This window comes from Bombina bombina, chromosome 2 (genome assembly GCF_027579735.1).
Source record: "Bombina bombina isolate aBomBom1 chromosome 2, aBomBom1.pri, whole genome shotgun sequence".
Taxonomy (NCBI): Eukaryota; Metazoa; Chordata; class Amphibia; order Anura; family Bombinatoridae; genus Bombina; species Bombina bombina.
The window spans coordinates 785,705,144-785,732,372 of NC_069500.1; the positions used below are offsets into that span (position 1 = coordinate 785,705,144).

The 27,229-nt window shown below is 36.8% G+C and overlaps 1 protein-coding gene across 1 annotated transcript in view; it reads right to left on the reverse strand.

Annotated features, from left to right (window-relative positions):
• The window catches only part of LOC128649600 (uncharacterized), a 136,998-nt gene extending 109,984 nt beyond the window's left edge, over nt 1-27,014 (reverse strand). The window contains exon 1 of the mRNA XM_053702955.1: nt 26,906-27,014. The gene's annotated coding sequence lies outside the window, so the exon portion shown is untranslated. The remainder of the gene's footprint in view (nt 1-26,905) is intronic.
• Nucleotides 27,015-27,229: the final 215 nt, after the last annotated feature.

Consider the following 27,229-nt stretch of genomic DNA (forward strand, 5'->3'; position numbering starts at 1 on the left):
CTGTTGGGTTATTTATGGGTTGTCAATAGCTTTCAGAAAAGCTTTTCTGCTACAGAGTAATGATCCTGCCTGACTGGAAGCAAAATTGCAACTGGGCAGTTGGCAGACAGAAATCATTACTTTATTTTTTTTTTTTTTATAAATTTTAACCAATGTGATCAGATATGACAAGGAACCACTATTTCTGGTTCTTTCTGTTGCTATATATACCCCCTGCCCAGAAACATATAATTTTTAATCCTTTAGTCACCCTCCCGTCATATTTATATCAACCTGTGAGCCCCTCTCCCTTCAAAACTGTTGTTTCATAGTGTAGGTTCTCCCCCCTATATTTTTATGATGTAGCGTAGGCTCAATCACTTCCTTTAACTTTGACAACTTTCCATGCTTTCCACCCCATCCTTCCTTCCCCAAAAAAAATGTTGTTGGTAGGGTCCCGCTCCTCCCTGGTATTTTGTCATACTGAGCAATGCCCCCTTTTCGATTAAATGTGATCTCAATAGTGTATTTTCAGAACTTGTAATCATGTTTCCGTCTTACAGAAAAAAAAAATGGGTCTCAGTGATCACAATCCATTTTCAACACCTTTTCAAGAACAGTTTAGATTTTTTTAAATCTACACTGTAGAGAATTCAATAAAACCCCAAAATGTCATTTGTGCATCTTTGAGTATTTCAAGACCATTTGAAAGCAGTCTATTTTCTCGCATATGTGCAAGACACTCTGCAATCCCATTTATGAGATTGTGTTTTACAGAACTTGCATCTATATTATTGAACTTCTAAATGTGTTTGGACTTAGCTTGCATGTACTTAGCAGCAGATACTGTTTTGGAGCCCTTGAGGTGAAGGCTCACTCAAGTTGCAAAGCAGCTGTCATATGGCCACTGCTTGCAACCTCTCTGTCAGGGCCAGATTGGGAACAAAAAGTAGCCCTGGAAAAATTTGAAGACAAGCCCTATTTTCTATTGAGGCCATAAAATGCACACACCCCTTCTTTTTTTTTTCTTCAAGAGGATTACTGTGTTACTCCTTCCCCTATTACTTTTTTCTAGAATTAAATTATATTACTTTGTAATAAAAAATACGCCAGATTATTGTTATATAGGCACCCTACAACCTGATTTCATCCACAACTCCCTCTTAGTGTGACTATGATTATCCATAGTGTGGTCTGGAAAAGACACCCAAATCAGTGTGTCACTCTGTCTCACAGTTGTCTAGAAAGTAGGAACCATTCAAAGGAGGGTTATTAAACTAGTACATGGTCTAGGAAATAAAACTTACAAGGTAAGTTGCATCGCCTCCCCAGCAGCACATCCCCTTTAAATTTTAGCTGGTCAGTCCTAGCTGCTGCGGCGCACCATGGTCTCCTGGTAGGCTAATACAGCCTTGCTCTCTGCTGCTTCTTAGGTTGCAGAGATTGACTGGTGGCACAAAAGCAGGCACCGCACAAGCAAAGACATGTGGGTAGGTTTCCAAGTTGGGAACCTTGTCTGTCTATAAGTACATTGTTCTTTTCAGTTTAAGATCTCTTTAATACACACACTCATGCACACATAGATTAGGCAGCTTCAAACACATATACAGACCTACATTTACTGTAAATGTTTGGGGTCCTTAGGAAGATATTGTATAGTGCTTATTTTAAAATTGAACTATCCTTTCATACAGTATATGCACACAGAGATGACTGCAGTATAATTTGTTGTGTTATTATTTACAGCCTGATTTTAAAATATTATACAAACTTTCTATGCCTAAAACTTATAAACAAAATAGTTATTTTAATGGATACATTTTCATGTATAATGTTATTATTGACATTGATTGCAGTGTGATGATTGGTGTCAACAATTATGTAATTTATTATGTGATTCCACAAAATCTGTTATGTCTTTAATAATGATGTTGTAGGTGATGACATGTGTGATGTTAGCAATGATGACATTGATTATGTCACTTATGATGTCATTAGTAATACCATTGATGAGGTCACAAAAACTCCCAGGGGTTGTCGTACATTTTAAGTACATAGTTTCCCAGCTTCCTTATGTTGGGCTAAGAAGTTGAACTCTGGCATTACTAGACATTTTCAACTATGTAGATATAAATGTTCCATTTATGTATATACCTACACACAAACATACATTAGCTATACAAAAGGGCCTTCAGCCTGTGTTATTAGGATGTACATTTCAACCAACGCCCCCCATATATGTGACACATAGATACACACAGAGACCAAGATCCCCTTGATTTGCATAAGTATTCCTGTAGTTGCAATATTTACAGGAAACTATGCATAATCCTCTTCCTCTTACACTAAAAAAAAACCTATTGCTACATAGTAGCCAGTTCATTATTTTTCGTAATTTATTTGTTGTATATGAAAAAAACTGTCACTCGAAGGGAAACTCCCACAACTAAAAAATAATGCCCCATATTTAGAAAGAGTTTCTATGATATAATTATGTTTAGCATTATAGTGAAAATATTATCTTATGAATTATTGCATGGTTTTCAAGTTCAAATCCACACCAAAATATTTAAAAGCTCCATTGTAGCCATTTATATAATGATTTTTAATGCATTCTGCCCATGAAGATACCTGCAACACCATTTTGGGTCAGATTACGAGCAGAGCACAAAATATCACTTACACGTGTGCAATATTTACGCTCCACTTAGTAATACCAGCCCACGCAAATGTGTGATGGTATTACAAGTTAAATGCAATGTGAACGCGAATAAATTAAAACAATGTTCAAATTAAACCTTTATCTATAAAACTCATACACAAATTAAAATATAATGTCTTTATATTATTTAATATTGAATTATTAACTGTTGGAATAAAATAAGTTAAGTATAAGATTATACAAATAGAAATGAAATTGTTAACTTCATACATGTCAATCATTAATATTATTATTTATGCACAATAACTTCCATTCAACATATTAGGTAGTCATCAACAATATATAATGAATTTGTGTCAAAAATCTTGTGTTGTCTTTTGCTTAAAATGTGAAAACCTACTTAAAATGCTGAAACCTCTCAGTAGTGAAACACAAAAAAAAAAAGAAAAGAAAAAAAAAGGTTTTCTGTTATCCTTTTTTCTAACTCAAATGTTTTTCTAAATTAATTTGGCAGTTGCATTTATTGAGCGATTTGTAGTTATAAAAAAAATATATGAAAAAATGCATTCTCTATTTTGGAAGTGGACAAGTTACAGAAATATTATATAGGTACTATTCATGAGGTTTTTAAATTCAAGAATATTCCAATACATCTGAAAATGTATTTTTCTTATACATTCATTTTTTAATGATTTCTGATAATGTTTCAGATAGTTTAGTACTGAATACCCCCAGCATCAATACTCTTACCCCTCAGAGAACACTTTTTTTTAGTTTGCCAACTAAAAATGTCATATCTTGGGCTTTCCTGGCAGCTTTTTTTTCTGGACTGTCAATTTTGTATATACCCTGTTCACATTCAAATAAACAACAAACAGTTTCCTTGTGTAATATTGATCATATTACTTTTATTAAAGGGCCATAATACCCAAATGTTTAAACACTTGAAAGTGATGCAGCATAGCTGTAAAAAGCTGATTAGAAAATATCACCTGAACATCTCTATGTAAAAAAGAAAGATATTTTACCTCAAAAGTTCCTCAGTAGCCACCTCCCATTGTAAAGGATTTCTAAGCAGCATTTTTGTGTGTTTGTCCTGGGACATCTGAAGGGACTAGCATCGTGCACTCTCATATTATTTCACCAATCAGGTAAAGGAAGCTTACTATGAAATCTCATGAGAGTTAAGTCAAATCTCATGAGATCACAGTAAGAGTTCATGACCTCAGCACTGCTGATGCTGATTGGCTGCTGTTCATTTCTTCATTTTTTTTAATTTTTTTACCTGCAGCTGGGAACAGCTGAGTATAACTTTTTACACAGAACTTACTCTGCTGAGCTGAGGAAATTGTGAGGTAAAATATCTTCCTTTTTTACATAGTGATGCTCAGGTGATATTTTCCTGTCAGCTTTTTACAGTTATACTTCATCAGTTTCAAGTGATTTAGCATATGAGTATTATGTCCCTTTAAATAATATATAACAAATTAAAAATCAACCGGTCGGGATGATTGACAGTCCCTGCTCACACATGAGTGGCCACAAGCGAGTAGGGGGTGGCATTGCAAAAGCAGCGTCTTGTGCAATTTTAAGTTTAGACAGCATAGGCTTCCCACTTGCCACAAAGCTGGGCAGACCAGTTCATGGGTGCGAACCTTGTCTGCTCAGTCATGTATAAATGGGGGACCATAGTGATTGGAAAGGGTTAATTAATTAATTGCTATATTAAAAAATAGAAGCGGCCTTCATTCAAACAAACATAAGAGAGCCAATATAAATACTAAATCACTTAGTTGTCATGTTTTTCTTGCCATTATCAAATTATATTTTGCTTACTTCTAGATCTGAGAAAACCTTACAAAAAATGTTTACACAATTTACCCAATTGTCCTGGATTTATCACAAACATAACTTGGGTGGAGTAACTAATTCATATACAAGTCAAATGGCAAACAATTCAAAGACACATTTTTCTAAATGATCAGAATGGCATAGAAAACAAAACAAAAAATTTGACTTTGAATTTATTTTTTACAAAATAACAGACTTAAAGGGACAGTTCACCCAAAAATTTTCTCCCCTTTAAATTGTTCACAATGATTCATTTTGCCTGTTGAAGTGTTTTAAATTGTTTACAAGTAGCTCCTTTAGCCCTAATTTGGCACTTGAAATAGATGATTCAGCTTGTGGTTTACCAACCTATACTGAAAGTTTCTATACTGGAGTATATTCTATTGAATAGCCTAAGTAAACACAGCCAGCAGAAGAAATTACACTCTCAGTGGGGTGCATGATAGCTAAGTAATAAAATGATAATTTTCCATTGTTCTCTCTAAGTATTGAGCTTTGGTTTTCTAGACAAATTTAAGATAAGGAAGTTAGTGTGTGCACAAAAAAGTGATAACATAATGAGATCTGATATTACCTGAAGCTCAACCCATTGTAATAGGCTGTGGTTTAAAAGCACAAACCCAGCTACTTCATATACACAAATAAACCTGAAAATGCAATTTCTCATAAATGTTATACTCTGCAGCCGTTATAACAAGTCATTGAAAATACATTAATATAAAAACAATTTTACAGTGTACTGTCCCTTTAAATCTAGGTCATTGTGCTTCACATGCCTGTTTTTCTCTGTTTCTATTGACTGGCTAAAAGTCTCCACATTGACTTGTGGTGGTTTAATCTGCCCCCTGTAAGAAGTTCTCACATTGAGTATGTATTTTCCTATCATTCTAATGCACTGTACTTATGTAGGTATCCCATTGAAATGCCAGCCATCACCCCACAAAAAACTGGATGACCTGTAGGTGACTTAGCATGGGAGGTAGATAGAGGTCACACAATAGACCGACTCTAAGAGGCCGATTTATCAAATGCCGAATGGACATGTCCGCCTGGCATCGCTAAATGCCGAAAGCATGCGCTGTCTGCATTTAACATTGCACAAGCATTTCTGGTGAAATGCTTGTGCAATGCCGCCCCCTGCACATTCGCGGCCAATCAGTTGCTAGCAGGGGGTGTCAATCATCCAGATAGTATCTCATCTGGATGATTGCGGTCCGACCACCTCAGAGGTGGCGGACGAGTTAAGGAGCAACTGCTTCTTAACTCTTGTTTCTGGCGATCCGGAAACATCAGGGATAGATTGTAGCATCCGCTGCTTGGTAAATATACCCCTAAATCTCTAGTTTAGTTGGCCCTTTTCACATCTGAAACTTGATTGTATCCCATTGGTTGCCAGTAACCAACAAATACATTACTTACTTCTTCAGTAACCAAACACAGAGCATAGATTTACCCCAGTAACTACATATAACAAATACAGAGTAGTGTAACACCTTCCTTGGCTTCCAGTAACACAAAGAATAATACGAATGCAATGTCACTTTTTTCTGGGCCATTTTTGAATTGTATAAAGGCATTTAAAATGTAGCTGTAACTACAAAATTTTTTTTTTTTTTTTTAAAATGTGCATTTAACTGTTCAGTGTTTTTCTATAGCCTGCAGAAATACTGGCCAGTTGAATACTGAGCACCTGACAACCCTACTGAAATGTAAGCGATGGAACATTGCAGTTAGATGCAGATATTGTATAATGACTCCCAATCCCAAATAGTATATTACATAGTTTGGGTTAGCACGATGTTAAGTCTTTCCCCTTGGCTGCCAGCTAAAAAGATGTGCTCTAATCTCAGGGCCTAAATAGCCCTGTCATGAATTCAGGGGAGATGTTCTGTATTTAGCTGTCTGTGATCAGCAGTGACATCTTTGGAATGCACAGGTTTAGGAGATGTTGGTGCAGATAACATCCCATATTTTGCACTGCACTATACTGGTTGGGGAGCTCTATTCCTCCCAATGCGCCCTCATCCCTAGAAGCATTTTGATGAAACTGAAGACCACCCAGCCAATTACTGAATTTCCCCCACCCTGCCTTTGGCATGCACAAGTCTTTGTAGTCAATTGTGGCTCTTCCCTCAGAACACCCAGATACCACTGCAGCCTGTCTAGATATATCTGACTCATCCCACTGCCTCCCTGCCCTATATACTATCTGAATACTGTAATAAATAATATATATCAGGGAGAGGGATTTCCTGTCTCTTAAAGAGGAGGGAGACATTTCTGGGGCTAGTTAGTGTGATTGGTGGGATCAGGTCAATGGGTAGTTGGAAGCTAGTAAGAGTCAGGTTTAAAGTGAGGCTGGACTAGTGTTAGCCTAGTATGCAACACGTGTGTTAAGAAGCAACCATTCAACCTATTTGTTTTCTTATTTAAAAAATAAAATAAAAAATGGGCTTATTGAATTTATGAGAATTTATATTCCATACCATACAAATATCCTCTTTCACACCCAGCAAGAAACCAATTCTATACATTCACTACATAGCTGCAGAACATAGCTTGCTGGCACTTCTCCTTTTCTCAAAAAAGAGTAGGCAGAGGGGGGGAGAAAGATTGGTTTTAAAGGGACAGTAAGCACCTTACAATTACAAAACATTGCTGTTGTGTTGCCATAGAATAATATCCACGACTTAACATTTTTAAAACAAAGTAACATTCTTTTTAGTGCAGTTATTTTTAATAGTCTAACTCCACCCCTTTGCTTTATTTGGAGAAGCAAATCTGTAGATAACAAGGCTAGTCATTGTCATAAAATATGTATGTTTTGCAGTTGTTATCTGATACAGCCAACTAGGGACAGATATGTAGCAGAGTTATAATTGAGAAGTCAGCAGGGTGCATAATAACATTATCAGAATTAGAAATTGCTCAATGTTCAGAGCTAAATTGCAGGCTAGCCACTGTCATGAAATGTGTATGTTTTGCAGTTGTTATCTGATACAGCCTACTAGGGACAGATATGTAGCAGAGTTATCATTGGGAAGTCAGCAGGGTGCATAATAACATCCTCAGAATTAGAAATTGCTCAATGTTCAGAGCTAAATTGCATGACAAGAGGCAAAATAAATAATGAAAATATATTGCAAAGTTGTCTTATTATGTATAACTAAACATCTTATGTCCCTTTAACAGTAAAAGGGGTGAAAAAAGCTCACCAAAAGTGTCCAGGATGATGCTTCTGAAGCAGTTTGTATTTGCATTACAGCTTAGTTTTGTGACCTAACCACAGTTTTACTTATCTTTTATTTTAGATTACTTCCTCCGAACTAGAAGCATTACTGAACTGTATGTTACACAGCAGAGCTAAGTATAAATAGATCTGTGTAATAGTGTGAACAGTGGTCACACATTTACATTCGCTTCCCTACCTGTCATGCATAATACAAATGATCTCCATCCATGTGTTTTTGTGGTGTGTGAGTTTTATATTTTTACTTCTATGACTCAGGGCAAACAACTTTCTAATTTACTTCTAGTAGCAAATTGTCTTTGTTCTCTTGGTATCTTTTGTTAAAAAGCAGGGGCATTAGCTCAGGAGTGTGCATGTGTCTGGCGCACTATATGGCAGCAGTTTTTCAAAATTATTATCCATTTGCAAGAGCACTAGACAGCAGCTCTATTTCCTGCCTTATAGTGATCCAAGCACCTATCTAGGCATCTATTCAACAAAGAATACCATGGAAACTAATCAAATTTGATATTACAGCTGAAATGAAAACCTGCTCTGTCAGAATCACAAAATATGTATTGTTTGTTTCATATCCCTTTAATCGTGCAATATTTTAAAGGGTCATAAAATCCGTAATCTTTATTTCTTAATGCAGGTAGAATGTGCAATTTTAAAAAGAGTTTCCAATTGGATCCTGTTATCAAAATTGCTGCATTCTTATTATATTCTTTGTTGAAGAGAATAGCTAGGTAGGTAGTGTACACATGTCAGGATAAGGTTAGGGTAGCAGTTTTGTAAGAATGCTTCTAAGCACTACTGTTTGCATGATGTATAACAAGTTGAAAGAATTCTTGCAAAATGGCTGCCATATAGCCTTACAGACACATGCATACTCTTGAGTCTACCTACTTTTTTTTTTAAACACGGGATACCAAGAAAACTAAGTGAATTTTATAATAGAAGTACATTTTAAAGTTTAATGTTTGTTTTTTAATTGCAACTCTGTCTGATTCATAAAAGATAAAATGCTGTGTTTCATTCCCCTTTACACTGTGTCATGATCAAGGGTCTCTGAACTAAAATGTTGCTTTTTTTACTTGTGATAAATCTTATTATAAAACTCATAGTAACATTTATTATTTTTAATTTACACATTGATTAAAGGGACGCTGAACCCAAATTTTTTCTTTCGTGATTCGGACAGAGCATGCAATTTTAAGCAACTTTCTAATTTACTCCTATTATCATTTTTCTTTGTTCTCTTGCTATCTTTATTTGAAAAAGAAGTCATCTAAGCTTTCTTTTCTTGGTTCAGAACTCTGGACAGCACTTTTTTATTGGTGGATGAATTTGACCACCAATCAGCAAAGTCAACCCAGGTTGTTCACCAAAAATGGGCCAGCATCTAAACTTACATTCTTGCATTTCAAATAAAGTTACCAAATGAATAAAGAAAATTTGATAATAGGAGTAAATTTGAAAGTTGCTTAAAATTTCATGCTCTATCTGAATCACGAAAGAAAAAAATTGGGTTCAGTGTCCCTTTAATGTTAAATTTGAAAGCACTTTAAACATAAATACATCTTCAGTGAATAATATAGATTAGATTAGATAAATATATAGATAGATACATAGATAGAGAGATAGATAGATAGATGATAGATAGATAGATAGATAGATAGATAGATGATAGATATATGATAGATATATGATAGATAGATTAGATAATAGATAGATAGATCTTAAGACCGCTGCTCAATAACTAGTCCGCTGCCTCTGCGGCTGCGGTCTGCAATCCACCAATCCTATAAGATGGGGTTGATTGACACCCCCTGCTAGTGGCCGATTGGCCGCGAATATGCAGGGGGCGGCACTGCACAAGCAGTTCACCAGAACTGCTTGTGCAATGTTAAATGCCGGAAGCGTATGCTGTCGGCATACAACGATGTCTTTCGGACATGATACGCTACAGCATATCATGTTGGGCAGATAATGTATAAATCAGCTCCCATGTATCTTCTTGCATACATTTCAGGTTTATTTTCCTGTTAAAATTAATTTTATTTCAAGCTATCTCAGGTCTGCTATGAGGCTTGGTTCCATCTATATGGAGATGTTACTTACATGATTGGGATGCTATTTAGTGAGATTATGGGGGGTAGTTATCAAGCCGTCAACCTCAAATACGCTGGAATTCCGCAGCGTATTTGTGGCGAGGCTGATACGCCTTAGTTATCAAAGGCTCGAGACCGGCAAAAGTAGAATTTTGTGACGTAAGCATCAATCCGCCGGACTCCGTCCGACACAGATCGATTCTTACGTCACTCCAGATGTTCCGCACACAAGTGCGGCACATTCTCACTACTTTTGCTAGTTATCAAAAAACTAGCAGGTACGCTCGGCACTTTTACGGCCCAGCGTACCTGGTTTTCAATCCGCCACCACTGGAGGCGGCGGATCCCATAGAAATCAATGGGAGTCTGACCATAGCGAAAGTACAAGTTCGCTGCTGACAGACATCCCATTCATTCCTATGGGAGCTGTCTACACCTAACACCCTAACATGTACCCCGAGTCTAAACACCGCTAATCTGACCCCCCCTACACCGCCGCAACTAAAGAAAGTTATTACCCCCTAAACCGCCGCTCCCGGAGCCCACCGCAAGCTACTCTATACATATTAACCCCTAAACCGCCGCTCCCGGAGCCCACCGCAACTATAATAAATGTATTAACCCCTAAACCGCCGCTCCCTGAACCCGCCGCAACCTATATTAAATGTATTAACCCCTATCCTGCCCCCCCTACACCGTCGTCACCTATAATACATTTATTAACCCCTAATCTGCCCCCCCTACACCGTCGCCACCTATAATAAATTTATTAACCCCTATCCTGCCCCCCACTACGCCGCCGCCACTGTAATAAAATTATTAACCCCTAAACCTAAGTCTAACCCTAACGCCCCCCTAACTTAAATATTAATTAAATAAATCTAAATAAATTAACTCTTATTAACTAAATGAATCCTATTTAAAACTAAATACTTACCTTTAAAATAAACCCTAATATAGCTACAATATAAATAATAATTATATTCTAGCTATTTTAGGATTTATATTTATTTTACAGGTAACTTTCAATTTATTTTAACCATGTACAATAACTATTAAATAGTTATTAACTATTTAATAGCTTACCTAGCTAAAATAAAGAGAAATGTACCTGTGAAATAAATCCTAACCTAAGTTACAATTACACCTAACACTACACTATACTTTAATAAATTATTCCTATTTAAAAATAAATACTTACCTGTAAAATAAAACCTAAGATAGCTACAATATAATTAATAATTATATTATAGCTATCTTAGGATTTATATTTATTTTACAGGTAACTTTGTATTTATTTTAGCTAGTTAGAATAGTTATTAAATAGTTATTAACTATTTAATAACTACCTAGCAAAAAGAAATACAAAATTACCTGTAAAATAAATCCTAACCTAAGTTACAATTAAACCTAATACTACACTATCATTAAATTAACTAAATAAACTACCTACAAATAACTACAATTAAATACAATTACATAAACTAACTAAAGTACAAAAAATAAAAAAAGCTAAGTTACAAAAAATAAAAAAATAAGTTACAAACATGTTAAAAATATTACAACAATTTTAAGCTACTTACACCTAATCTAAGCCCCCTAATAAAATAACAAACCCCCCCAAAATAAAAAAAATCCCTACCCTATTCTAAATTAAATAAATTTCAAAGCTCTTTTACCTTACCAGCCCTTAAAAGGGCCATTTGTGGGGGCATGCCCCAAAAAGTTCAGCTCTTTTGCCTGTAAAAGAAAAATACAACCCCCCCCAACATTAAAACCCACCACCCACATACCCCTAATCTAACCCAAACCCCCCTTACAAAAACCTAACACTAATCCCCTGAAGATCATCCTACCTTGAGTCGTCTTCACTCAGCCGAGCCACCGATGGAACTGAAGAGGACATCCGGAGCGGAAGAAGTTAATCCTCCAAGCGGCACTGAAGAAATCTTCCATCCGATGAAGTCATCATCCAGGCGGCGCTGAAGAAGTCTTCGATCCGGCCGATGTCATCTTCAAAGAGGCGCTGAAGAGGTCTTCTATCCGGGCGAAGTCATCTTCCAAGCCGGGTCTTGAATCTTCCTTCCGCCGACGCGGAACCACCTTCTTCACCGACGGACTACGACGAATGACGGCTCCTTTAAGGGACGTCATCCAAGATGGCGTCCCCTCAATTCCGATTGGCTGATAGGATTCTATCAGCCAATCGGAATTAAGGTAGGAAAAATCTGATTGGCTGATGTTCCGATCAGCCAATAGAATGCGAGCTCAATCTGATTGGCTGATTGGATCAGCCAATCGGATTGAACTTGAATCTGATTGGCTGATTCCATCAGCCAATCAGATTTTCCTACCTTAATTCCGATTTGCTGATAGAATCCTATCAGCCAATCGGAATTGAGGGGACGCCATCTTGGATGACGTCCCTTAAAGGAGCCGTCATTCGTCGTAGTCCGTCGGTGAAGAAGGTGGTTCCGCGTCGGCGGAAGGAAGATTCAAGACCCGGCTTGGAAGATGACTTCGCCCGGATAGAAGACCTCTTCAGCGCCTCTTTGAAGATGACATCGGCCGGATCGAAGACTTTTCTTCAGCGCCGCCTGGATGATGACTTCATCGGATGGAAGATTTCTTCAGCGCCGCTTGGAGGATTAACTTCTTCCGCTCCGGATGTCCTCTTCAGTTCCATCGGTGGCTCGGCTGAGTGAAGACGACTCAAGGTAGGATGATCTTCAGGGGATTAGTGTTAGGTTTTTGTAAGGGGGGTTTGGGTTAGATTAGGGGTATGTGGGTGGTGGGTTTTAATGTTGGGGGGGGTTGTATTTTTCTTTTACAGGCAAAAGAGCTGTTTTCTTTGGGGCATGCCCCCACAAATGGCCCTTTTAAGGGCTGGTAAGGTAAAAGAGCTTTGAAATTTATTTAATTTAGAATAGGGTAGGGCATTTTTTTATTTTGGGGGGTTTGTTATTTTATTAGGGGGCTTAGATTAGGTGTAAGTAGCTTAAAATTGTTGTAATATTTTTAACATGTTTGTAACTTATTTTTTTATTTTTTGTAACTTAGCTTTTTTTATTTTTTGTACTTTAGTTAGTTTATGTAATTGTATTTAATTGTAGTTATTTGTAGGTAGTTTATTTAATTAATTTAATGATAGTGTAGTATTAGGTTTAATTGTAACTTAAGTTAGGATTTATTTTACAGGTAATTTTGTATTTCTTTTAGCTATGTAGTTATTAAATAGTTAATAACTATTTAATAACTATTCTAACTAGCTAAAATAAATACAAAGTTACCTGTAAAATAAATATAAATCCTAAGATAGCTACAATGTAATTATTAATTATATTGTAGCTATCTTAGGGTTTATTTTACAGGTAAGTATTTATTTTTAAATAGGAATAATTTATTAAAGTATAGTGTAGTGTTAGGTGTAATTGTAACTTAGGTTAGGATTTATTTCACAGGTACATTTCTCTTTATTTTAGCTAGGTAAGCTATTAAATAGTTAATAACTATTTAATAGTTATTGTACATGGTTAAAATAAATTGAAAGTTACCTGTAAAATAAATATAAATCCTAAGATAGCTATAATATAATTATTATTTATAGTGTAGCTATATTAGGGTTTATTTTAAAGGTAAGTATTTAGTTTTAAATAGGATTCATTTATTTTTATTTATTTTTTTAAATTCAAATTTTTTTATTAAGACATTTATAAAGGAAAACAGAGATGTAAACATACACAACGTTGTCCAATATATTGTGGACTGCACTTACTATCATTTTAGAGTTTGGTGTACATCTATTACAGCTTAGGTTAATTCAAACATTACTGCCATAATATCTGTGTTTACATTCATGTGCATATCAGTCTAGTACATTTGTGTTCGTATTAATATAAGAAGATGTCTTATTTTTTCTATATTGAAAAGTAGATAGGATGTATTTTTAATGATATTTACACCATCAAGACAAAAGGGTCTAGAAGTGATATATAGAAATGGATATCTGAAAATTGTTGGACCTATATAGAAAAATTCTCAACTATGTCTACAGAGCCAGCCCAGGGGCAGAGGGGAGGGTGGGAGGGGGGACAGGATTGGAGTTACGGTGGAGGAGATGATTCAGGTGGTAGGAGGGAAGCGGAGATTATCTCAGTCTGGGTAGATTGTTAGCCAAGGAGACCAGGTGTCCCTATAGGAATCTGATTTATCTAGAACTCTATGTGAGTATTGTTCCATCAGGATTCATTTATTTAATAAGAGTTAATTTATTTAGATTTATTTAATTAATATTTAAGTTAGGGGGGCGTTAGGGTTAGGGTTAGACTTAGGTTTAGGGGTTAATAATTTTATTACAGTGGCGGCGTCGTAGTGGGGGGCAGATTAGGGGTTAATAAATTTATTATAGGTGGCGACGGTGTAGGGGGGGGCAGATTAGGGGTTAATAAATTTATTATAGGTGGCGACGGTGTAGGGGGGGCAGGATAGGGGTTAATAGGTTTAATATAGGTTGCGGCGGGTTCATGGAGCGGCGGTTTAGGGGTTAAACTATTTATTTAGTTGCGGAGAGGTGCGGGATCAGCAGGATAGGGGTTAATAATTTTATAATAAAGGGCGACGGTGTAGGGGGGGCAGGATAGGGGTTACTAGGTATACTGTAGGTGGCAGCGGTGTCCGGGAGCGGCGGTTTAGGGGTTAATACATTTATAAGAGTTGCGGCAGGGTCTAGGAGCGGCGGTTTAGGGGTTAATACATTTATAAGAGTTGCGGCGGGGTCTAGGAGTGGCGGTTTAGGGGTTAGTAACTTTATTTAGTTGCGGGGGGCTCCGGGGGCGCCGGTATAGGGGGTAGAACAGTGCAGTTTAGTGTGAATGCTTAGTGACAGGCTAGCAATAAAGCTGGGAAAAAGCCGAAGGGCAGCGAGATCGGATGAGTGATAACTGTCACAGTCCGCTGCTCATCGCCCCGCGGCTTTTTGACAGCTTTATTTGATAACTTAGGCGTATTTTTTCAGGTCCGCGGCGGCGAAGGTAGGCGAGCTTAGGCGGGCGTATTGGGCCGGCGAAGCCAGAAAAGTAGACGGCTTGATAACTACCCCCCAATGTCATTGATGGGAGTCTGGAATGAGAGATTGGATTAATTCTTTCCTTTCCCTGTTGTTTTTGTTTGTGCTTTGTCTAAAAATCTCAAAGTTCGGGTTCTTTATATTTTAAGAATCTACTACAGGGAGTGCAGAATTATTAGGCGAGTTGTATTTTTGAGGATTAATTTTATTATTGAACAACAACCATGTTCTCAATGAACCCAAAAAAACTCATTAATGTCAAAGCTGAATAGTTTTGGAAGTAGTTTTTAGTTTGTTTTTAGTTATAGTTATTTTAGGGGGATATCTGTGTGTGCAGGTGACTATTACTGTGCATAATTATTAGGCAACTTAACAAAAAACAAATATATACCCATTTCAATTATTTATTTTTACCAGTGAAACCAATATAACGTCTCAACATTCACAAATATACATTTCTGACATTCAAAAACAAAACAAAAACAAATCAGTGACCAATATAGCCACCTTTCTTTGCAAGGCCTTCCATCCATGGATTCTGTCAGTGTTTTGATCTGTTCACCATCAACATTGCGTGCAGCAGCAACCACAGCCTCCCAGACACTGTTCAGAGAGGTGTACTGTTTTCCCTCCATGTAAATCTCACATTTGATGATGGACCACAGGTTCTCAATGGGGTTCAGATCAGGTGAACAAGGAGGCCATGTCATTAGATTTTCTTCTTTTATACGCTTTCTTGCCAGCCACGCTGTGGAGTACTTGGACGCGTGTGATGGAGCATTGTCCTGCATGAAAATCATGTTTTTCTTGAAGGATGCAGACTTCTTCCTGTACCACTGCTTGAAGAAGGTGTCTTCCAGAAACTGGCAGTAGGACTGGGAGTTGAGCTTGACTCCATCCTCAACCCGAAAAGGCCCCACAAGCTCATCTTTGATGATACCAGCCCAAACCAGTACTCCACCTCCACCTTGCTGGCGTCTGAGTCGGACTGGAGCTCTCTGCCCTTTACCAATCCAGCCACGGGCCCATCCATCTGGCCCATCAAGACTCACTCTCATTTCATCAGTCCATAAAACCTTAGAAAAATCAGTCTTGAGATATTTCTTGGCCCAGTCTTGACGTTTCAGCTTGTGTGTCTTGTTCAGTGGTGGTCATCTTTCAGCCTTTCTTACCTTGGCCATGTCTCTGAGTATTGCACACCTTGTGCTTTTGGGCACTCCAGTGATGTTGCAGCTCTGAAATATGGCCAAACTGGTGGCAAGTGGCATCTTGGCAGCTGCACGCTTGACTTTTCTCAGTTCATGGGCAGTTATTTTGCGCCTTGGTTTTTCCACACGCTTCTTGCGACCCTGTTGACTATTTTGAATGAAACGCTTGATTGTTCGATGATCACGCTTCAGAAGCTTTGCAATTTTAAGAGTGCTGCATCCCTCTGCAAGATATCTCACTATTTTTGACTTTTCTGAGCCTGTCAAGTCCTTCTTTTGACCCATTTTGCCAAAGGAAAGGAAGTTGCCTAATAATTATGCACACCTGATATAGGGTGTTGATGTCATTAGACCACACCCCTTCTCATTACAGAGATGCACATCACCTAATATGCTTAATTGGTAGTAGGCTTTCGAGCCTATACAGCTTGGAGTAAGACAACATGCATAAAGAGGATGATGTGGTCAAAATACTCATTTGCCTAATAATTCTGCACTCCCTGTATTATTATAGACATTAATGAAATGTAATTTATGTTGGCATTAGTTTACCCAGCTGTCTTATATATTGTGTAATATTGTCCTTAACCCTGTATGGTAAATCTCTGTTATTATTAAGTAGCAAGCTTGTAGGTAAACAAAGATAAAAGAATCATTGTACACATCATTTTAAAGTGGTCACATGCTTAATTTGCAATTAAGCCCCTTTGAATAGAAAACATAACCTGAACTTTTCTGTTTTTGCTAAACAAAAAATACTGGGCCAGATTAGAAGTGAAGCGCTAATTAATGCTCCCTCTCGAGCGTTAATTGCACTAGACGTAAGCTTTTGTGCACGTCAGGTTGCACTCGTATTATTGAGTTGAAAGTAAAACTGTTTTTGCTTAAGCGCAAAAAGCTGAAGTTAGAATATTGCGTGCTCGTTCACGTATTCTCCATAGAAGTCAATGGAGAGAAAAAAAATGTGCCCTAACCCGACATGAAAATATGAATTTTTCACCTTCCAATGTTCTTCACCTACAAAAATATGTTCTATTTATTCATAAATACATATTTCAACATATAGGCTATTAGCTGATGTTTCTTTGCACAATATGGCCTAGATTACGAGTTTTGCGTTAGCCTTAAAAAGCAGCGTTGAGAGGTCCCAACGCTGCTTTTTTCCTAATGCTGGTATTACGAGTCTTGCAGGTACAGGCTCACCGCTCACTTGCTCCTGTCAAGACTCCTACCGCATTTAAAAGCCAGTAGTTAAGAGTTTTATGGGCTAACGCCGTAACATAAAACTCTTAACTAAAGTTCTAAAAATACACTAACACCCATAAACTACCTATTAACCCCTAAACCGAGCACCCCCCCCCCCCACATCGCAAACACTTAAAACACTTAAATAAAAATTTTAACCCCTAATCTGCCGAACGGACATCGCCGCCACTTTAATAAATATATTAACCCCTAAACCGCCGTACTCCCACCTCGCAAACATTATTTACATTTTATTAACCACTAATCTGTCGTCCCTAACATCGCCGACATCTACCTACATTTATTAACCCCTAATCTGCCACCCCCAACGTTGCTGCAACTATATTAAATGCTTTAACCCCTAAACCTAAGTCTAACCCTAACACCCCCTAACTTAAATATAATTTAAAATAATCTAAATAAAATAACTTTAATTACCTAAATTATTCCTATTTAAAACTAAATACTTACCTATAAAATAAACCTTAAGCTAGCTACAATATATATCTAATAGTTACATTGTAGCTAGCTTAGGGTTTATTTTTATTTTTCAGGCAACTTTGTATTTATTTTAACTAGGTACAATAGTTATTAAATAGTTATTAACTATTTAATAACTACCTAGCTAAAATAAAGACAAATTTACCTGTAAAATAAAAATAAACCTGTTACAATTACACCTAACACTACACTATAATTAAATTAATTCCCTAAACTAACTACAATTAAATTCAATTAAATACAATTATCTAAATTACGGAAACCCCCCCCACTAAATTACAGAAAATAATAAAATAATTACAATTTTTTTAAACTAATTACACCTAATCTAATCCCCCTAATAAATAAAAAAAAGCCCCCCAAAATAATAAAAATCCCTACCCTATACTAAATTACAAATAGCCCTTAAAAGGGCATTTTGCGGGGCATTGCCCCAAAGTAATCAGCTCTTTTACCTGTAAAAAAAATACAATACCCCCCAACATTAAAACCCACCACCCACACACCCAACCCTACTCTAAAACCCACCCAATCCCCCCTTAATAAAACCTAACACAAACCCCTTGAAGATCACCCTACCTTGAGACATCTTCACCCAACCGGGCAGAAGAGGTCCTTCAGACGGCCAGAAGTCTTCATCCAGACGGCATCTTCTATCTTCATCCATCCGGAGCGGAGCAGGTCCATCTTCAAGACATCTGACGTGGAGCATCCTCATCCTTCTGACGACTAACACTAAATGAAGTTACCTTTAAGTGACGTCATACAAGATGGCGTCCCTTCAATTCCGATTGGCTGATAGAATTCTATCAGCCAATCGGAATTAAGGTAGAAAAAATCCTATTGGCTGATGCAATGGATGGAGCAGCCAATAGAATGCGAGCTATATCCTATTGGCTGATTGGGGGTTAATATTTGGGGTTAATAATTATAATTGCATCAGCCAATAGGATTTTTTCTACCTTAATTCCGATTGGCTGATAGAATTCTATCAGCCAATCGGAATTGAAGGGACGCCATCTTGGATGACGTCACTTAAAGGTACCGTCATTTAGTGTTAGTTGTCGGAAGGAAGAGAATGCTCCGCGTCGGATGTCTTGAAGATGGACCCACTCTGCTCCGGATGGATGAAGATAGAAGATGCCGTCTGGATGAAGACTTCTGGCCGTCTCGAGGACCTCTTCTGCCCGGATAAGATGAAGACTTCTGGCCATCTGGAGGACCACGTCTCAAGGTAGGGTGATCTTCAAGGGGTTAGTGTTAGGTTTTATTAAGCGGGATTGGGTGGGTTTTAGAGTAGGGTTGGTTGTATGGGTGGTGGGTTTTACTGTTGGGGGGTTGTTTGTATTTTTTTTACAGGTAAAAAAGCTGATTACTTTGGGGCAATGCCCCGCAAAAAGCCCTTTTAAGGGCTATTTGTAATTTAGTATAGGGTAGGGATTTTTATTATTTTGGGGGGCTTTTTATTTTATTAGGGGGATTAGATTAGGTGTAATTAGTTTTAAAAAAATTGTAATTATTTTATTAATTGCTGTTATTTAGTGGGGGGTTTTCTCGTAATTTAGATAATTGTATTTAATTTTATTTAATTGTAGTTAGTTTAGGGAATTAATTTAATTATATAGTAGTGTTAGGTGTAATTGTGACTTAGGTTTATTTTTATTTTACAACTAAATTTGTCTTTATTTTAGCTAGGTAGCTATTAAATAGGTAATAACTATTTAATAACTATTCTACCTAGTTAAAATAAATACAAAGTTGCCTGAAAAATAAAAATAAACCCTAAGCTAGCTACAATGTAACTATTAGTTATATTTTAGCTAGCTTAGGGTTTATTTTATAGGTAAGTATTTAGTTTTAAATAGGAATAATTTAGGTAAATAAAGTTATTTTATTTAGATTATTTTAAATTATATTTAAGTTAGGGGGGTGTTAGGGTTAGGGTTAGACTTAGGTTTAGGGGTTAATATAATTATTATAGTGGTGGCGACGTTGGCGGCGGCAGATTAGGGGTTAATAAGTGTAGTTAGGTGGCGGTGATGTTAGGGACGGCAGATTAGGGGTTAATAAAATGTAACTAGTGTTTGCGATGCGGGAGTACGGCAGTTTAGGGGTTAATAACTTTATTTTAGTGGCGGTGACGTTGTGGGCGGCAGATTAGGGGTTAATAATTATAATGCAGGTGTCGGCGATGTTGGGGGCATCATATTAGGGGTTAATAAGTGTAAGATTAGAGGTGTTTAGACTCGGGGTTCATGTTTGGGTGTTAGGTGTAGACATAAATTTTATTTCACCATAGGAATCAATGGGAATCAATGGGAATCAATGGGGCTGCGTTAAGAGCTGAACGCTGCTTATTTGCAGGTGTTGGTTTTTTTTTTCAGCCGGCTCTGCCCCATTGATTTACCTTAAGCAGCGGTGGTATTGAGGTGAGATGTGGAGCAAAATGTTGTTCTTCTCTCACTTTTCTGCGGCTAACGTCGGGTTTAAAAAAAAAACATAATACCAGCACTACTGAAGGTGAGTGGTGAGGGAAAACTGCTCGTTAGCCACGTACAGCTTTACCGACAAAACTCGTAATCTAGGTGTATACATCTATACATACAGTTATATATACTGTATACACATGATTATATATAGGTATAGATATATACAGATATATGTTGGAATATCTATTTATAAATACATAGAACATATTCTGCTATGTGTAGAACATTTTACATGTTTTCATATTTAAACTCTGATGCACTTATATATATATATATATATATATATATATATTGATGTCTATATATGTGTATATATGTTTATATGTGCATACATGTCTGTAAATACATATATACACATGCAAATACACACATATGTATACACATATAAATATATATATATATATATATATATATATATATATATATACACAGTAGCGGACCTACTTGACAGAGGGCCCTGGTCCAATTTTTTTGGGGCCCCACAAAAGTAACTAAGTAGTAAGCAAAAGTAAGAATTGTGGCTCTGCATAATTATTTTGAGGATAGGTATAGATAGATAGATGTACCTAAAACCCACACTAATAAAAGGCTCCCTGTATTAGGATTGTACACATTCTGCAAACACCTTTTGTTTAGACTGACTGCTATGGGCCCCCCAAACACATGGGCCCTGGTGCCACTGCACCTGCTGCACCCATGGTAGTTCCACTACTGTATATATATATATCTTTAGACATGTATATGTATGTATCTCAATGTTAAAGCCCTTTGTCTGTTTTTTATCCTAACGCCTGAGACATCATATCTCTGAGCCCTTAACACTATCTAATGTTGAGCGTAACTGTACTCTGAAAAACAGTTAACCTGAGCTCTGAAGTCACGATAATCATTCTAGCATAAATTGTGCTCATGCGTTTGCATTTACTTTCAACTTGTAATACAAGCGCTACATCCGTCGCACTCAAACACCCGCGATAAACCCCTTTTTGCTCACGCATACCTGTTAGTGCACCACTTGTAACCTGGCCCTTAATGTTTAAATTATTAATGTTACTGGTATTCAAAAATTAGATTAAATCATATTTTTGTGTACTACTAACAGCATTAGTGGTATACATACAATATAAATATTAGATCACTTTAAAATTTTAAACTTTATGGCCTAGAAGTATTTGGAATTATCTTCCGAAATCATATCTTATATCTCATAAAAACGTATCACTATATATAATGCAATTTCTGTAATAAAAGGCATGCAAAATGAAGCTTTTTTAATGGGGGGGGGGGGGGTTTATGGGAAAGTACCTTGAGTTAATATAACTAATAATTTGTGAATGTAATTTTTTCAGACCAGTCTGAAGATTACCCAATGGATCTATCCCTGTCTATCTGTCTGTATAGGTAATATTATCATTGTCTCTGGGTTATCAATTAACTAAAAATCCATAAAGATCCAATAAAATTCTGAGCAGCACAGCCTAAAGCAGACTTGTGTATAAAGAAATGAAAAAAAACTTTCGGCTAGATTTAGAGTTGGGCGGTTTTTACCGCCCTCTGGTATTTGGAGTCAGTCAGGAAAGGGTCTAACGCTCACTTTACAGCCGCGACTTTTCCATACCGCAGATCCCCCTACGCCATTTGCGTATCCTATCTTTTTAATGGGATCTTTCTAACGCCGGTATTTAGAGTCGTGGCTGAAGTGAGCGTTAGAAATCTAACGACAAAACTCCAGCCGCAGAAAAAAAACAGGAGTTAAGAGCTTTCTGGGCTAACGCAGGTTCATAAAGCTCTTAACCACTGTGCTCTAAAGTACACTAACACCCATAAACTACCTATGTACCCCTAAACCGAGGTCCCCCCACATCGCCGCCACTCTATTAAATTTTTTAACCCCTAATCTGCCGCTCCGTACACCGCCGCTAGCTAAATTATCCCTATATACTCCTAATCTGCTGCCCCTAATACCGCCGACCCCTATATTATATTTATTAACCCCTAATCTGCCCCCCCCAACGTCGCCAATAGAATGCGAGCTCAATCTGATTGGCTGATTGGATCAGCCAATCGGATTGAACTTGATTCTGATTGGCTGATTCCATCAGCCAATCAGAATATTCCTACCTTAATTCCGATGGCTGATAGAATCCTATCAGCCAATCGGAATTCGAGGGACGCCATCTTGGATGACGTCACTTAAAGGAACCGTCATTCGTCGGGAAGTCGTCGGTGAAGATGGATGGATCCGCGCTGGAGGTCTTGAAGATCAGCCGGTCGTCATCGGATTGAAGAACATAGAAGATGCGGCTTGGAAGAAGATGTTTACCGGTCCGGATGTCCTCTTCTGCCCGTTTGGATCAAGACTTCAGCCGGAGGATGGACGTCACTCTTCAGCCCCCGCTTGGGCTTGGATCAACACTTCCGAGGCTTGGATCAAGACTTCCGAGGACGGATCGGTGAACCTGGCATGGTGAAGATAAGGTAGGAAGATCTTCAGGGGCTTAGTGTTAGGTTTATTTAAGGAGGGTTTGGGTTAGATTAGGGGTATGTGGGTGGTGGGTTATAATCTTGGGGGGGGTATTGTATGGTTTTTTTTACAGGCAAAAGAGCTGAATTCTTTGGGGCATACCCCGCAAATGGCCCTTTTCAGGGCTGGTAAGGTAAAAGAGCTTTGAACTTTTTTAATTTAGAGTAGGGCATTTTTTTATTTTGGGGGTCTTTGTTATTTTATTAGGGGGCTTAGAGTAGGTGTAATTAGTTTAAAATTGTTGTAATATTTTTCTAATGTTTGTAAATATTTTTTTATTTTTTGTAACTTAGTTCTTTTTTATTTTTTGTACTTAGTTTATTTAATTGTATTTATTTGTAGGTATTTTATTTAATTAATTTATTGATATTGTAGTGTTAGGTTTAATTGTAACTTAGGTTAGGATTTATTTTACAGGTAATTTTGTAATTATTTTAACTAGGTAACTATTAAATAGTTATTAACTATTTAATAGCTATTGTACCTGGTTAAAATAAATACAAAGTTGCCTGTAAAATAAATATTAATCCTAAAATAGCTACAATATAATTATAATTTATATTGTAGCTATATTAGGGTTTATTTTACAGGTAAATATTTAGCTTTAAATAGGAATAATTTATTTAATAAGAGTTAATTTATTTCGTTAGATAAAAATTATATTTAACTTAGGGGGGTGTTAGTGTTAGGGTTAGACTTAGCTTTAGGGGTTAATACATTTATTATAGTAGCGGTGAGCTCCGATCGTCAGATTAGGGGTTAATTATTGTAGGTAGCTGGCAGCGACGTTGTGGGGGGCAGATTAGGGGTTAATAAATATAATATAGGGGTTGGCGGTGTTAGGGGCAGCAGATTAGGGGTACTTAACTATAATGTATGTTGCGGCGGTATATACGGAGTGGCAGATTAGGGGTTAATAATAATATGCAGGTGTCAGCGATAGCGGGGCGGCAGATTAGGGGTTAATAAGTGTAAGGTTAGGGGTGTTTAGACTCGGTGTTCATGTTAGAGTGTTAGGTGTAGGAAGTGTTTCCCCATAGAAAACAATGGGGCTGCGTTAGGAGCTGAATGCTGCTTTTTTGTTTGTTTTTATTTCAGCTCAAACTGCCCCATTGTTTTCTATGGGGGAATCGTGCACGAGCACGTTTTTGAAGCTGGCCGCGTCCGTAAGCACCGCTGGTATCGAGAGTTGCAGTGGCGTTAAATTATGCTCTATGCTCCCTTTCTGGAGCCTAACGCACTGAAAACGCAGCCATTCTGTGAACTCTAAATACCAGCGGTATTTAAAAGGTGCGGGGGGGAAAGCACACGTAGCTAACGCACCCCTTTGGCCGCAGAACTCTAAATCTAGCCGTTTGTCACGTAAACATAACATTGGCTATTATTTGGTTTTAAAAGAGAGAGAATGAGAGAGAGAGAGAGAGAGAGAGAGGGAAAGATAGAGAGAGAGAGAGAGAGAGAGAGGGAAAGAGAGACAGAGAGAGAGAGAAAGGGCGATATTTATCAAAGCATCAACTGATAATACGCTAGAATCCCGCGTCGTATTTGATGCAAGATTGATCCGTCTTAGTTAATAAAGCGTCAAGATAGTCAAATGTTGAAATGAGTGACAAAATATACGCTCCCATGATCTCAATCCAAAGCAGATAGATGCTTGCGTCATTACAGGTGTTTCAAATTCACTTTCGACTCTACTTGACCCTTTTCCCAATTTATCAAACATTTAACAGGTAAGCTTGCATCTATTCCGACGCAGCGTACCTAGTTTTCAAACCGCCACCCTTGAGGTCACGGATGCCATAGAAATCAATGGGATCTGAAAACACAGAAAGCTTATGTTCGATGCTGCAAGAGAATGAAGCATATTACATAATAAAAGTAAATTCAAAACTTTATTAAAATTGTATACCCTTTCTAAATCAAACAATATTATTACTCCACATTTGGTGCACTAATAGATATAGGGATACAAATGAAAAATACATTACTACTTATGGATTATGTTACATCTTTGTCTCTCATTACAAAGCAAGGGGACAATATTATTTCTCCAAATTTGGTGCAAAGTTTTGCCCCAAACTTGTTGCACTAATAGATATAGAGATAGAAATAAAATACACAACATAATATAGCTAACTTCCTTTTTATTTTTTTGGAAAAATCTATTTGCACCATGTTTAAGCCATGTAATACAAGTCCCACTCTCCACTTCGCACCAAATTTGGCGCAACACTTTTCGCACCAATTATGATGCAAACTTCTAAACAACCCACACACTAGTGAATTTTTAACCACTTTTGATTGGAATATGCATAATCACGTGATTTATGACATCAGTCAATCTGATTCAAATATACATTTTAAACTATCACTAACGAATCAAATTGCTCAATACTTGTGTCATTGATCACTCATCAGAACATGTAAGTGCCATTTGTTACATTTAGTATTATACTTTGGAAGTATGTATATGTGAAATTAGTATTAAAGATAAACATTGATGCTGACATTAGGACACACAGTGTAATATTTTAGACAATGATTTTAAAATTCGAATTGAATAGAATCTTAAAGGGACATTAAACCCCAAAATTTACTTTCACGATTCAGATAGAGAGTACAATTTTAAACAATTTTAAAATTTACTTCTATTATCTAATTTGCATCATTCTTCAGATATACTTTGTTGAAGAAATAGCAATGCACATGGGTGAGCCAATCACACAAGACATCTATGTGCAGCTACCAATCAGCAGCTACTGAGCCTATCTAGATATGCTTTTCTGCTAATTATATCAAGAGAATGAAACATATAAGATAATAGAAGTGAATTAGAAAGTTGTTTAAAATTGCATGTTCTTTCTAAATCATGAAAGAAAAAATATAAAATAAATATATATTTATAAAAAAAATATATATTGGGACAAAACAGAATAACCGTGACATCGATGACTGTTAGTTAACAACAGTCCGATGCTCATCGCGTCGTACCTGACGTGTGTGTTTTTGACAGTTTTTTTTATAAATAAGGGCATCGTTTGCAGATCCGCAACAGCAATGTCTGGTGAGCGTATTGACGCTTTGATAAATATTCCCCAAGAGAGAGAGAGAGAGAGAAAGAAAGAGAGAGAGAGAGAGAGAGAGAGAATAAGATAGAGAGAGAGAGAGAAAGAGAGAATAAGAGAGAGAGAGAGAGAGAGAGAGAGAGAGAGAGAGAGAAAGAGAGAATAAGATAGAGAGAGAGAGAGAGAGAGAGAGAAAGAGAGAATAAGATAGAGAGAGAAAGAGAGAGAAAGAGAGAATGAAAGAGAGAGAGAGAGAATGAGAGGAGAGAAAGAAAGAGAAAGAGAGGGAAAGAGAGAGAAAGAGAGAGAGTGAGAGAGAGAGAGAGTGAGAGAGAGAGAGAGAGAGAGAGAGAGAGAGAGAGAGAGAGAGAGAGAACAGTTTCATTGAACAATATTTATTTAAGAAAGAAATACAGAAAACCTTTCAATACAGAAACATTTCAATACTTTGTGGCTCTATTTTGAAGTTAACATGGTTTAGGATTAGTTTCATACTTTCTTTGGTTCTCTAAGTTGGACACAATGCACTTGAAGCAAGTCTTGCTTAAGAGAAACATTTTAGTATTTTAACAGAGAAGTCTCAGGTTCAGAGTGAATTATTACATTATATCTGCTCTAACTTGGTAAGATAGTTCATTAAAATATATTTGCCCTCAACTCAAAGTAAATTATTTATGGGTGTCAACCTTTTTCAACCACACTCAACATTTTAATTAAAACAAACTATTTATGATCAAAATCTAATACATGAATAAAAACAGTATTTCTTAGAAATATGTAATAGCTAGATAGACAGATGATAGATTGATAGATAGAACAGATAGATAGATAGATAGATAGATGATAGATAGATAGATTTATAGATAGATATGATAAATATATAGATAGATAATTAATAGATAGACAGACAGATAGATGATAGAAATATTTTTTGTCCATTTCAGCAGCGTAGTAAATTAATTTGGTACTGTACCTTAATATCTCAGTTCTGTGTTTCTGATATTTGGTTAGCTTTTGTTGTAAACGTCGTTTTGAGAAATGATTTGACAGAATATCACTCCTTTGACACACCAGAATCTTTGTTTAAAAAAAAGGAAGCATTTTTTTCAATATTGCAACATTCAACAATACTTCTTTTGTCGTGTGCAAAAACTGTACTCTTTAAGGAAGTCTGTGACAATATGTGTTAGCAATCATAAAAATGTTTTCTTGTATTCCTTTAAAATATAATATAAACTATACCAAAAAGTTGGTTTTTTTTATTATTTAATCAGTCTTCTTCAGTCATCCCCAATAC